Source organism: Phoenix dactylifera, chromosome 4, assembly GCF_009389715.1.
Source record: "Phoenix dactylifera cultivar Barhee BC4 chromosome 4, palm_55x_up_171113_PBpolish2nd_filt_p, whole genome shotgun sequence".
NCBI classification, from domain to species: domain Eukaryota; kingdom Viridiplantae; phylum Streptophyta; class Magnoliopsida; order Arecales; family Arecaceae; genus Phoenix; species Phoenix dactylifera.
Genome location: NC_052395.1, coordinates 9,702,144 through 9,714,798, shown reverse-complemented (window position 1 = coordinate 9,714,798; position 12,655 = coordinate 9,702,144). Strand labels below are relative to the sequence as shown.

The window sequence follows — 12,655 nt, the reverse complement described above, 5'->3', positions numbered from 1 at the left end:
CGAAAATGGTGGCTCTACAGACCTATTATACTAGGGGAGACGGCATTGCGACTTAACCGCCACTCGCCAAGCTCCTTATGGTGGTGCTGTGAGAGTGAATTCCCAGTCTTCCGGACCAACTTCCAACAGCCGCGAGCCACCGCTTTCTCCCTCTTCGTTCTCCTTTCTTTCACGGGGCGTTATGCGTGATTTGGTTGGTGGTCAGTATCTCTGCTGGGTACCGGAGTGCGATCCCATAGCCAAGGGGCCTAGTGACGATCTAATCGCATTTTCCGTCGCCCTAAGTGTTCAGTTCCAACGCTACGATCGTCCGCGCGCACCGGTTGCACGCGTTAGCTACATAGAGGTGTGTAGCAGAAGAATCGCCATGTGAAGCTTACGAGCTTGTGATGGGCCGAGCCTAAGGCGTCCCTTCCTACCTGTGTGCGTTGGACAGCGCATATTTTCCGGGTCTCTTTCCGAACTTGGTACTAGCTTTCTTCTCTGTCTTACCTTGTTCTTGAGTTTCCAAGGCTCTTTCCCATCGAAGTCCTTGTTGGGCAGGTGCTATTCGGGCAGATTCAACTTCGAGCTAGGCTTTGCTGACTTGAAAGTCCAGGTGGAAGTAGTCAGAATTGCTGACAAGCGGAGCTCTACTGAACCTACTTTATAAATGCAATCGCCGGATGATTTCCCATCTCCTGAAAAATATCCTAAGTGAGGTGGACTTTATCCATACCGTACTGGCAGGTACGATGAGGTTTCTTAAGAATACCAATTCTTTCGGACCGAAGCGCGCTCAATGGCTTTTTGGGGCTTTTCGCGATGCCGAGATAACTAACTACCCCTCCTCCCAATGGGAATAGGGGTTACGTCATGTACGAAACTTTCTTTATAGTATACCACTTCTAACTTGACTACTTAATAGTATACCACTTCTGGCTGATTTATGGCATCATCGACTTGCTTTTCAACCTCAACGATTTCATAACCAGAAAGAAAAACCTCTCTTTCGGGATCAGTCTCGTCCCTAGATGTAGTAGTCAATCAGGGGGACATACATTTAAAGAAGCTATGGATGGGTATCCTATTATCGAATTGGATGGTGATTTGAAAAGTGAAGGTGATTTAAGAACACCATCTCATAGAATCTTCATGGTACAACCAAATACCGTGATCTCATCGTCTTCGTCCACGTCACCGATCACCCCTACCAAATGCCTCCAAAAGGCAACCTTTGGAGCTTCCCAACTTCCGTTTCCCCTGTTTCCCTTATCTCTCGAGTTCCGACCGCCTTCGTCCCCTTCTCTATATAGCCTCGGGTGCGAGCCATCGATCGAAGCGAGGGATCTAGCGATCGATCGGGGAGGGGCGTAAGGGCTGGGATTGGTCCGATCACCCAGGATTGGGAGCCCGTCGTGATCCGCAAGAAGGCCCCAACGCCGCCGCCAAGAAGGACGAGAAGGCTGTCAACGCCGCCCGACGTAGTGGAGCCGAGATCGACACGGTAAAGAAGTGTATGCGATTCTAACCTTCCCTTCTTTTCTATTTGATTGCCATGGATGCTAGGGTTTCTATCTTTCATCTCTTTGTTTTGCATGCCTCTCTCTTTTCTGTTGAAAATAATGGAATATCATTCGGACTTTGATTCCAAGTTTCTAGTTGATGCAATGAGTTCTCCTAGGTTTTGGGTGATTTCTGAGAACAATTTGTATACGAAAAATAGATTCTTCTTTCCCGATATGAGATTTTTTTTTGTTTGATTACTTGCTTTCTTATTCTGTGATTTTGGAGCTTTTTTCCCTTTTTTGGTTTATGCTCTTTTTGGTTGCCAAACAACTGAAAGCAAACAAAGATACATCACCGGAAGAAAAAAGAACATTAAGAAGAAAGAGAGAAAAAGAAAATTAGGTATTTTATTAAGGAAAATTATGACGAAATTTGAAAGTGGTTATGTGTGAGGATCTGTCCGGGCATGTGTTTTGTCCATCGGTTGTGCACTAGCAGGTTTGCGTACAGGGTAATGAACTAAAATGAGACTTTACGGCTAACTTTCTTGGGTGAAGTATGTGACATTGCAAATTGTATCAAAGGGGATCGGGCCCATTTGGAGCTAACCATGGACCGATTATGATAGGATTTGGTTGGATTTGGATCCTGACGAGGACGTCAAGGTTTAAATGGGGAGTATATAAGAACCAGCGATAGCATATGCTTAGTCCCCACATTAATTATGCATTAGAGAGTTCTTGGTTATATATACAGGCTAACGAGCTCAAATAATACCTAACACTTTCTAGCTAGCACTTTTAGGTGAGGTCCTAATTGTTACATATTATCTTGAACCACTTATTTACCTTTATTTTCTATTAAAATCACTACCTACCTTCTGGAGAAGAAAAATTTCAGGTTTGTTAGTGAAAATTTGGGTTTTATATGTTTCCTTTGATTTTCTCTTTGTGGATTTTCGTTCCAGTACCAAACAACTGAAAAGAGGATAAAATTGCCGATTTTCTCTTGATGGATTTCCTTTGATTTTCTGTTCATGGACTTCTCCAATATAGTTTCTTTTATTTCACTTTCCCAGCAACCAAATAGAGCCTAACTGTTGGCAATGGTTCTCTGTAAAGTAAACAGGCACACAGGAAGAAGATAAAATTGATGGTTCATAGGTTATTGTCAGCATATTACTATGATTTACTCCTCTTAACATTTCTTTCAGTTATGGGTATCGAGTGGGGAAAAAGATTTGACCAAGAGCAGCGCACTAGGATTGAATTTCGGGAGTAAATTCTTCTCTACCCAATCAAAAGTAGCCAATTTTCAGTCTCAACTCTTTGAGAATATTCAAATTCATTCAAAGTGTTATCTTTAATCATGAAGGAAAATGGCTACCCAAATGCAAAGTCAGAGGCTTTCTCTCCTCTAAATTAAAGGGGAAGCTGATCAACCCAGAACTTGCTAAGAATTTAAAGGCAGTTGCTGATTATTTTAATCCATTTATGAAAATGAAGTTTGAATTGGACATATGGAAAATTGTTGTTCTGTATTGTAAACATTTGATTGGGGAGAGTTTACAACATTTCTCCTGTTTTTTTTCCATCTTAAGTCCCAAAACCTTTTCATCATCATTAATTTATTATTGAAAATGTCATGTTTATTGTTAGCTCTTCAATTTTGTTGTTGGATATCAGCTTTTGCTCATCCTACTGTTGAAGTTCTAACTTTATACCCTCATGAAATTTCACATGTATTTGTCTTTTAAAAGTACTATTGTTTTTCTTAATATCACCATATGCCCCCAGGATTGTTATGCCCTGATTGTTAATACAAGTAAGAAGATTTATACTTTTATCTTGTTAAGAGTTCATGTGAAAGTGTTCTGTTTGGCAGTCAATTCAAGAATTTTGTTTATTCAATTGAGTGTAGTTGCTTATGCACTGGTGCACAAAATTTTATTTTTTGGCAATAATATTGTTAAGATAATATTTCTCCATATTATTTCAAAACTTTCAAATTCTACACACCGAAAGATAGTAGCTGTATGCTTATGATAGTTGTGAAATGATTCTCTGTTTTGCTGCTGTGCATTGTCCATTTTCAAATAATGTATTCCTTGATATCCAGAATATCTAATGAGCTAAACTATAACAGGATGTCAGACTTATAGGTTTAATTTTACTCTTCTTTATTCCTGTAGCTAATGCTGGTACAAACAAGGCTGCTTCTAGCAGCACAACTTTAAACACAAGGAAACTGGATGAGGAATCAGATAATCTCTCTCGTAAGTGCTCTTAGCTTAGTGGCAAACATTGTATTTGGTTCTTTATCGCCTTCTTTTTATTATTCTAATTTGCAGATTAATTTTTTGATTTAACTTTCCCATGTCAGAGTTTTGCATCCTAATTAACATGTCTTGCTTTTTTTCCTTCTCTGCCAATCATAATGCGTAATGTTGGTCTAAAAGAGAAGAGGGAAGGAGACTGCAGAATCATGTTAATTAACTTTTCTTTGACATGCTAAAACATTGTCTCTTGTTGCTAGAATTTAGTTTATTTCCTTCATTCCATTCCATATTCCATTATATAGGGATTTTGTGTTATGCTTTCTTTGCAAACATTAATTGTCTCTTCACATTTTTTAGTCCTGCAGGGAGTTATGATTATAATCTGAAGTATTACTTTATAAACAGTCTGAATGACAATGCGGGATTAAATTATGCTCCTAATCAAGTAGTCATTTGTATTATTTCCATATCATGTACTATGCAACATTCTTCTTCACCCTTTTGTTGTTTAATTATTTTGTAGCCCTTCTATCTTTATTTTGTACAAACAAATAACTACCTTGAGTGCAATATCTAGAATCTTAAGTACTACCAATATATAGGAACATATTGGACATTCTAGGGATCTTGATAACTATTGCAAACAGGTGTTCTCAACTCTATGAAACTTGACTTGGCAGTACCTTTTTAATGGAGGCATAAGAAAACATCTTTTTGCTTGTTTCATGACGACCCCGAGCAATGTTTTGGAGTTTTGAGTTCAATCTAGTGAAATACACCTATATAGAGTTTGGAATGTGCATTGTAACAGTACATCTACAAATTGGGCATGTACAAAAAGAAATAAATAGAGGATTTATATTAAAGTTGATCCAGAAGGATCACCATACTTGATGTGGACTACTTTGGCTATTATCGGTAAGGCTGAACAGAGTCTAAGAGTGAAATCTACCACATCGAGAAATCGAATTGCGCGCCAAACTTTCGGAGGCCATAACTTGGTCATACGATCCCCAATTGAGATGATCTTTTTTTTTTTTTTTTTTTGAAATTCGGTAACTTTTCGAGATCTACAACGTGGTGCCACCTCCTAAGAGGGGTCGTGCCCCTAGCGGTTGACTCAAATTTTATCATTTGGGCTTTGAAACGTGTTGATGAAATCGAAAAATTTCTTAATGGAAAAGATTTTGACTAGGTATATCTTCCAATTCGAGAAAAATTAGGTAGAGCGACAGAATGTAAAGTTGATGCAGGAGTCGAGATCAATTAAGTAGAGGATTTTAGCTTTTTCGTGTTTATTTCTACTGGTTATGTTTATTTTTGGAAAGCTATTTCTATTCGAATTAGGAGAGAAATCCCATCCGGATTGTGCAAGGACATACTCCACCATTATAACTAGAGGCAAAAGTACCTCAGTTTTGTGGTTATCAATGATCAATGAAAGAAAATGGCATGTAAACACTACCTTCACTATTTTTTCTACCTTTTTCTAAATTTCTTTTGAGATATTTAAGTTGACCGGGTTGAGGAAATTATTCCTTTCCCCCGATCGAATCAACAGTGGACCATTGTAAATTTCAAAGTAGTGATAGAAAAGGCCTTAAACAAAGACATCTGACTGTTAGTTCCTTTTGAGCTCTAGTTCGAGCTAGTCTTGATCACAGTGACAAGCGTCAGTAATTAGTCCTAGGCCTTAACAAAGACATCTGACTGCAAGTTCCTTTTGAGCTTTAGTTTGAGCTAGTCTTGATCACGGTGACAAGCCTCGGTAATTAGTCCTAGAAAGGTATTACGTTGACCTTTATACAAGTACAGACTTACTGAAGGGAATATAAGCTGTAGAATCTGTTAGTATGCTCGTCCAGATTCATTAGTAGCTGGTTTCTCTCCATCAACAAACGGGTCATCAAATACACCTCTAATATAAGTGAATGGGTGTTGCGTTGTTTCTTCCATGAAATGCTACTAGCGTCTTGCTCAAGGTCCGCCGTACCGGTACCGGTCGGCGTACCGGTGGCCGGCCGGTCCGGTCCGGTACCGGTCCGGCCGGTACCGGTACCGGTCCGGCCGGTACCGGTACCGTACCGGCCGGTACGCGGTGGTTTCAAAAACCACAGCGCGAGGCGCTGTGGTTCTATCAAAAAAAAATCGTACCGATGCGAACCGGCCGGTTCGGCTAAAAAATCAGGAAATACCGATTTTTTAGTGGTTCCGGTACCGGTCTAGGACCGGAACGGTACGTACCGGCCCGTACCGGCCGGTACGGGCCGGTACGGCATTCCATGGTCTTGCTTTTAGTTCTCATCTGGAAGCTCCATATATCATATCCTACCTTATTTAGTTTCTACTTGTAGTTGGTAATATCTAGCTTTCATTAAGTGTAGGACTCTTGTTTCCATAATCATGATTTTCAAGCAAAGTAATGGATAGATTACTGTTTTCATTCTGTTTATGGCTCTTATGACAAGGATTACAATGCTGAATTATTAACCAGTAATTTAATTGAAATTGTTCACTAAATTTAGCATCTTAGTAGTTTGAGACTGCCAAGGCCATTAATCATCCAAAAGTTGAGACCATGGTTTTCCTCTCACCATCAAATTTGCTGAAACTTTGCTCATATCTAAAGATATTCGACATGGGATATTACTAGTTATTTTTCTAATTACATTTCTTGGAGTTACTAATGATTGATTAATTGCTTTTTACTGTTCATATATGCATTAATAGAATTCTTATGAAAAAAGACCTTAGGGTGTGTTTGGTTGCAAGGAAATGCATGGTGAAGGAAAAGTAGAACTCTTCGATGGGAAAGGAAATGTTTTTTGGAGAACTATTTATAAACTTTTCAAATTTGTTAATTTTTAATTAAAGAAACAAACAAAAAACAAGATTTTCCCAAAAAAAATCCTACTAACTTTCCTTGCAACAAAGCATACCCTTAGATCATGAGGATTCTTCATATTGAACAGCATTTCATAGAAGTTGCATGATATTGCTTGTTAATAAGGTGAAACATGGTTTTAGAGTCCCATCCAAAGTCCATATCTTAGTACTGAGAACCATACTAGTACATTACCAATTCGGTATGGTACAAGTTGGTATAATATGGTATCCATCCTATACCGGAATAGTTCTTGAACCATTTTTTCATTTTTTATCTCGGTATACCTCGATGCAGGTCAGTACACTTCCGTATGGGTCGGTTTGTACTTCAGTCCGTCTCAATACGAGACAGTACACCTTGGTATGAGGCGGTATAGAGCCTGTACCGACCCGAATATGAGTTCTGTATTGGTTCCGATCTGGTACAATATGGTATGGCTCAAATTGGGCAGTTCGAGCGGTACATCAATATGTAGCCCCACCTATTTGGCAATTCCATATTATTCTGAATGTGTAATGTATGAGGTCCATAATGAGGATTTTTTATCATCAAGCCATTGAATCAGCAGAAATTGCAACTTCTGTATTTTGCTTTTCGCTATTCAAATGAGTATCACATTTTCACTTGTTGAAGGAAATCTAATCGTTAATTTGTGGGAAAATATTGGACCGATAATTGCGCAAGTTGACAGGTTTGAAAGTCCCAAGTACTAGATTATGTGTGATGTTTTTAAAAGCAGTTATTGATTTGATCGGGTACTGACAGCAATTTTAGATTTGGCTCGCTAATGGTGAATTCAACTTAAAAAAACCGAGAAAAAGGTCTTATGGAAGAAAATCTCCTAGAAGAGGATAAAACTCTAGTCTTAGTGAACTTGTGTGAGGAGTGCCTCATCACTATGTACAGTGTGAACCTTCTACAACAGATAGGCGTGTTCTAGATAAGAACATTCTATATTTCAATAAGTCACATGCTCTTATGGTCATTTCCATTGCTAATGAATGGGCAAAGCAATTCTAATTCCATTAAATACATCCCATAAGTCAGGAAAATGCATGGCTTCCAACCAATGTGTTTTCGAACTTTCACTAGGCATCTCAAGCATGAGAAATGGAATTTTGCTTTCAAATGTCTTAAATAGACTGCCAATGCATAAGGTTCCATTTTAGAGCCTTTGCCGATTGACATGGGATGAAGAATAACTATGCCTGGCTAAAATATATGTGAGGTTTTTTTGTGATAATACATGTAGTTCTCATCATGCCATTCTGTTGAAGAGGAAATATGCTTTTTATAGTACTCAGTGACAAGTTCACATATGCTATAAGTACAGGTGAAGGTATAGCAGATCCTAAACCAATCTATGCTGGACCTGAATTTGGCTACACACATGGTCAAAATTCTGGGTTGGGTATGGATTTTGCAGATCCTGGTGAAGCTGGACCTGGACCTCATTCAAACCATGTAAAATCCCAGCTACAAGCTGTCTGATCAATTAGAAAACCAGATGACAAGAACAAGAACAGAAGTCTCAGTCCTTATTTTATGAAGAGGTGGCACATAGCAATCCTGGTGCTATCATCCAGTATTGGAACGTGCATAAAGACAGATATCAAGCATATATGAAGCCTTTTAATACATATTTCACCTGCTGAACAATTAGCACTAAATTAACAATCAAACATCTTGAATTCTTAAATTGTTTTTACTTCCTCCGGGCAATTGCATCCCTTATCATTTTCTAGCCTTGGTCACATGATTTTCGGCAACTAGCCTGTTTTCAGCTTCAACTAGTGAAAGATGATGATAACTCCCAATTGCTTAAATTTACTGTTAAGCAATAGTGAGTGACATTCTGCTTACAAACCATATTATTCCTGTTGAGCTCATCCATTTTGGTGGGCTTATCTGGTGTATAAGGCCTACGATGTATGATTCATTACCTATACAACCTGTGTGAGCTGTTCATTATAAAGCAATTGGTTCTACCAGTTGAACAGTTTATTGAATCGATGAAATTCCCATTTCTCCAGCTCCATGACCCAGAGGATTATGTTATTCCTACCTAAGATGCCCAAGATACTCTTGCATCATAACAACACATTAGGTTCAACCAGTGAGTAGAACTACCTTTCGTGTTGCTATAGCCTCTTGAGCTATTTGGCTACGTGGAAGCCTGCCACTTATTTTCATATTCTTCTCTATGTTTCTACTGTCTTCTCAGTTTTCATGACAATGGAGTTTTAAAGAACCAATGGAAGCTTATGATATGAGAAAAGAACCCAATGTCATGTTGCACTGTGGTTGTTATGCAATCATACCTTCTGCCTTACCAGCCAACCACTTTCCTTGTGACCAGTTGCAAAACATTGTAAGTTTGATGTGCTAACGAGTATGATATTCTTGATCAATTAAATACACAAAAAAGAATATTATATGATATCTGAATTATTTAATGTTCTACCTAAATCATATTCTATAATCTACACTATTGCTTGATGGGGCTGGCCATAAGGAGTACCTTCTGTACACAGCAGACCCATCACCATCACAACATACATGGTCTATGATGGTTGGCCATAAAATGACATGGACCATATATACGAGCACCATAGAAGACCCATGACACGTCAGTCTCATAACCAACATGATTATTTTTTATGGTTAAAGTATTATGATATTTCTAACAATGTTTCACATAGTGGGCAATTTTGCATTTATTGCATATAGAATGGAACTACACTTATTCTGAGTACACATTGACATGTCAACTAAATAGAAAAACAGCAAATCAGTTGGTGGCACCTCAACCTTATTGTTTTTTGTCCAGATGTGGATCTTGGTTTTGGTATGCTATAACTTGTCTTTAGCTTTGTAAAGTTGTTTCTAAAATTATATGGGTGCGGACTGTTGGGCCGTTAGTTTAAATTTAGGTTTGAAATTTGACCTGGGGCAGACCTAAGTATTCATATTGGGGTGAAAATAGGTCGTATCAGGTCAGGATGGTGTTTCGTTCTGATGGGACCTACTTACAACCTACTTACAATTATTCTAACCAGATCAGGTACTGTATTACTTACCAGGCCTAAACTTGGAGCTGGGATTGATTAAAGAGGCTTAGTATTTGCACCTAAACTTTTTTCCAGCAGAAATTACAGAACTGCCTTCTCTTGTCTGTAATAAGAGAAGCAGCAGTTTGCATGCTTGAAGATTCTTACTGAAAGCATACAATGGGTAGATAACGCGGTCATTTTGTATAGGTTACCCTGAGCCTGAGCTTGTGAGAAATTTGAGTTTTACGTTTGAGCAGTTTCTAGCCAGATCATCTTCAGAGTTGAGCTGATCAGTTTTATGTTGTGTTTCATTGCTGTGTGAAGTGCTTCAATTTAACAATTAAATAATAGCTGTTCTTTGATTTCTAATGCTGTGAAAGAGGAGCATACTTTAATGGCAACAGTATCTATGCTTTTCACCTGAATCAGATGAACGAGTGTCAACGGAGCTCAAGAAGAATATCATGCAGGCTCGAATGGATAAAAAGTTGACTCAGGCACAACTTGCACAGGTACCTTTTATACTCCCTTTGTCCCTTAAATTGGAGTTGCTTTGACTTCTTTCACATTCTCTGACAATGTCCGATGTTACAGCTGATCAATGAGAAACTCCAAGTGATTCAAGAATACGAGTCTGGGAAGGCCATTCCAAATCAACAAATAATTACGGAACTTGAAAGAATTCTTGGGGCGAAACTGCAACGTAGAAAACGATGGCAAGCCAGCATGTGCTATCAACCGTCAAGTCTATAGTATGGAATTTCATGTGCAGCATTTGTATCTGTTTTGAGTCTGTGCGGTTTGGTTTTGGTCCATTTGTGAAAACTCTGTTGCTAAGGAAATGTTTTAGCTCTTTTAATTTGTATGTTTAAGCTGTAACTGTGAGATCAACATGCAAGTTATCCAATCGCCTTTATAAATAGTTCTCCTGGTTTGCAATCTCTTTACGTGCATGTTTTGGTCAGCCAGAGTAGTTAATTAGTAGGGTAAAATCCAACCATCCCATCAATGGCACTCGCATATATCTGGATTTGGCTTTATGATTGGATTCTGTGTCCTACGTCGACTTGAATTGACCTGGTCCTGAACTGGATTGCTCATTTGATCATGCACAAGGCACGCACCCCAAATACAAATAGGATTTCTACAAGCACCCATTGTTGCTTTGACATCCTCGCCGTCGCCAGCCAACTTATCTCGTGTTGAAAAGAATTTCCTATATAAATATCGCCATGCATCTATAGGGCTGATCATGCAGCCGTCAGTGATGTTGCTGTTCGTCATTGCCACCTGACGGTCATTGATGGGGGTGCTTTGGAAGCTAGCTTTATAAAGGTCGCAAAAATCTAGGATTTAGTAGTTGGAGACTCGGTGAAGAAATATTTTTGGATCCTCATGATGTTTATTTGTGATGTAGGCCCACAATTATCGTAGGATTTAAATTTAATTCACGTTGGATGTGATTAGTAATTGAATAATTACTTCTGGCTCGTTGTAATCCCGATTGAGATTGTAATCTCAACTAGTTTCATGGTAATTGGTTGATTCCTCTGGGGTCCTGTGCCTGGAGTGGCCTGGGAGAGCACAGTATTTAGCCTTTTCGGTCTTCTTTTAGAGTTTGTTGCCAGCCCAGTATTTAGCCTTTTCGGCAAAGAATTTCCTGACAGCGTGGAGCAAGGGATTAGAGCAGCCTATCTAGCTTATCATTACTGGTTAGATAGAAATGCCCGAGTTTTTGAGGACAAAGGTGCGCATCCAAGGTTGGTGGTAGACTGGGCCTCACTCATGTGGCGGAGGTCCTTCGCATTGCTGGCTAGGAGAATTTGAGGCTTTCATTCCGCTCTTATAGCACTCAGAACTATATCTGTATCTTGGGCGCCCCCACCCTCTGATTTTCGTAAGGTGAACTTTGACGACGGTGTTAGCAAGATTGGAGGCAACGGAGATGCTAGATATATCATCAGAGATTAGAAGGCCAGATTTGTGGTGGCCGAAGATCGATGGATCTTCGAGCAGACTGTAGTCAAGTGCCGAGGCCAGAGCTGCATGGAAGGGTATCTCATATGCGAGACAAGTATCTTTTTCGATTTTATGTGCTGTACATATATCCGTTGTGTGTGAACCATCGTCGTAAAAAATAAATATATATATATATATATATATATATATATAAAAGAGAAAAAAAAAAAAAAGAGTTTGCTGCCAGCAACTAGCGTTGAGCCATGTGGTCTCTCTTCACATGTTATTAATCCATGTAGGAGACCGCGAAGGGGAGGATACACGATGTCTTCGTTCGCACCATAGATCGGAAGGCTTGGGGCGTTCGTCCCCTTCTCGATGGATATCTCGGAAGTGCGATCCCTAAATTCCCTGGAATTGGCTCTGGAATACCCCCGGTAGGTGTCCTGGCGGCGGCGCCGCTGCCCTTGCCTGCTCCATTGTTAACTGGTTCCTGCGATGGTTCCGGCTCCCGGAGAATGCCGACATGGATGATATCAAGTGCTCGCTGGAACATGATGTGCTCAGCGTCACGGTTCCGAAGAAACTAAGTTACATGGTCAGCTCTTGAAAAAGAAAAAGAAATCAGTGTTGGATTCTCTCCGGCCTTCAATGATCGATATGGACTTGGAACCTTCAGTTCGAACGATGATACAACTCAGTTTTGAGGCAGTTCTTCTATTTCTGTCCTCTAGATCTAATCGATGATTAGCCACTCATGGGTACCTCTCAACAGTTCTATCAATCGCCCTCGTCCTATATCACTTTTCGTCAAAGGAAAAGCGCATTCGATTTCCTATCTTTAGAATTAGATATAGGATTCATTTGGCTCCTGAAAAGAATTTTTTCTCAGATCCCGTTTAGCTTAGTCCGACATGGAAAAATAAATCGCATATCATATTATTATGTTTGGTACGCAAAGTAGATTAAAAATATAGTAAAATAAATGGT

At 39.4% G+C, this 12,655-nt stretch overlaps 1 pseudogene; it reads left to right on the top strand.

Moving 5' to 3' along the window:
* Positions 1-1,053: 1,053 nt before the first annotated feature.
* On the top strand, positions 1,054-10,645 carry LOC103706911 (annotated as a pseudogene).
* The last annotated feature ends 2,010 nt before the right edge of the window (positions 10,646-12,655 follow it).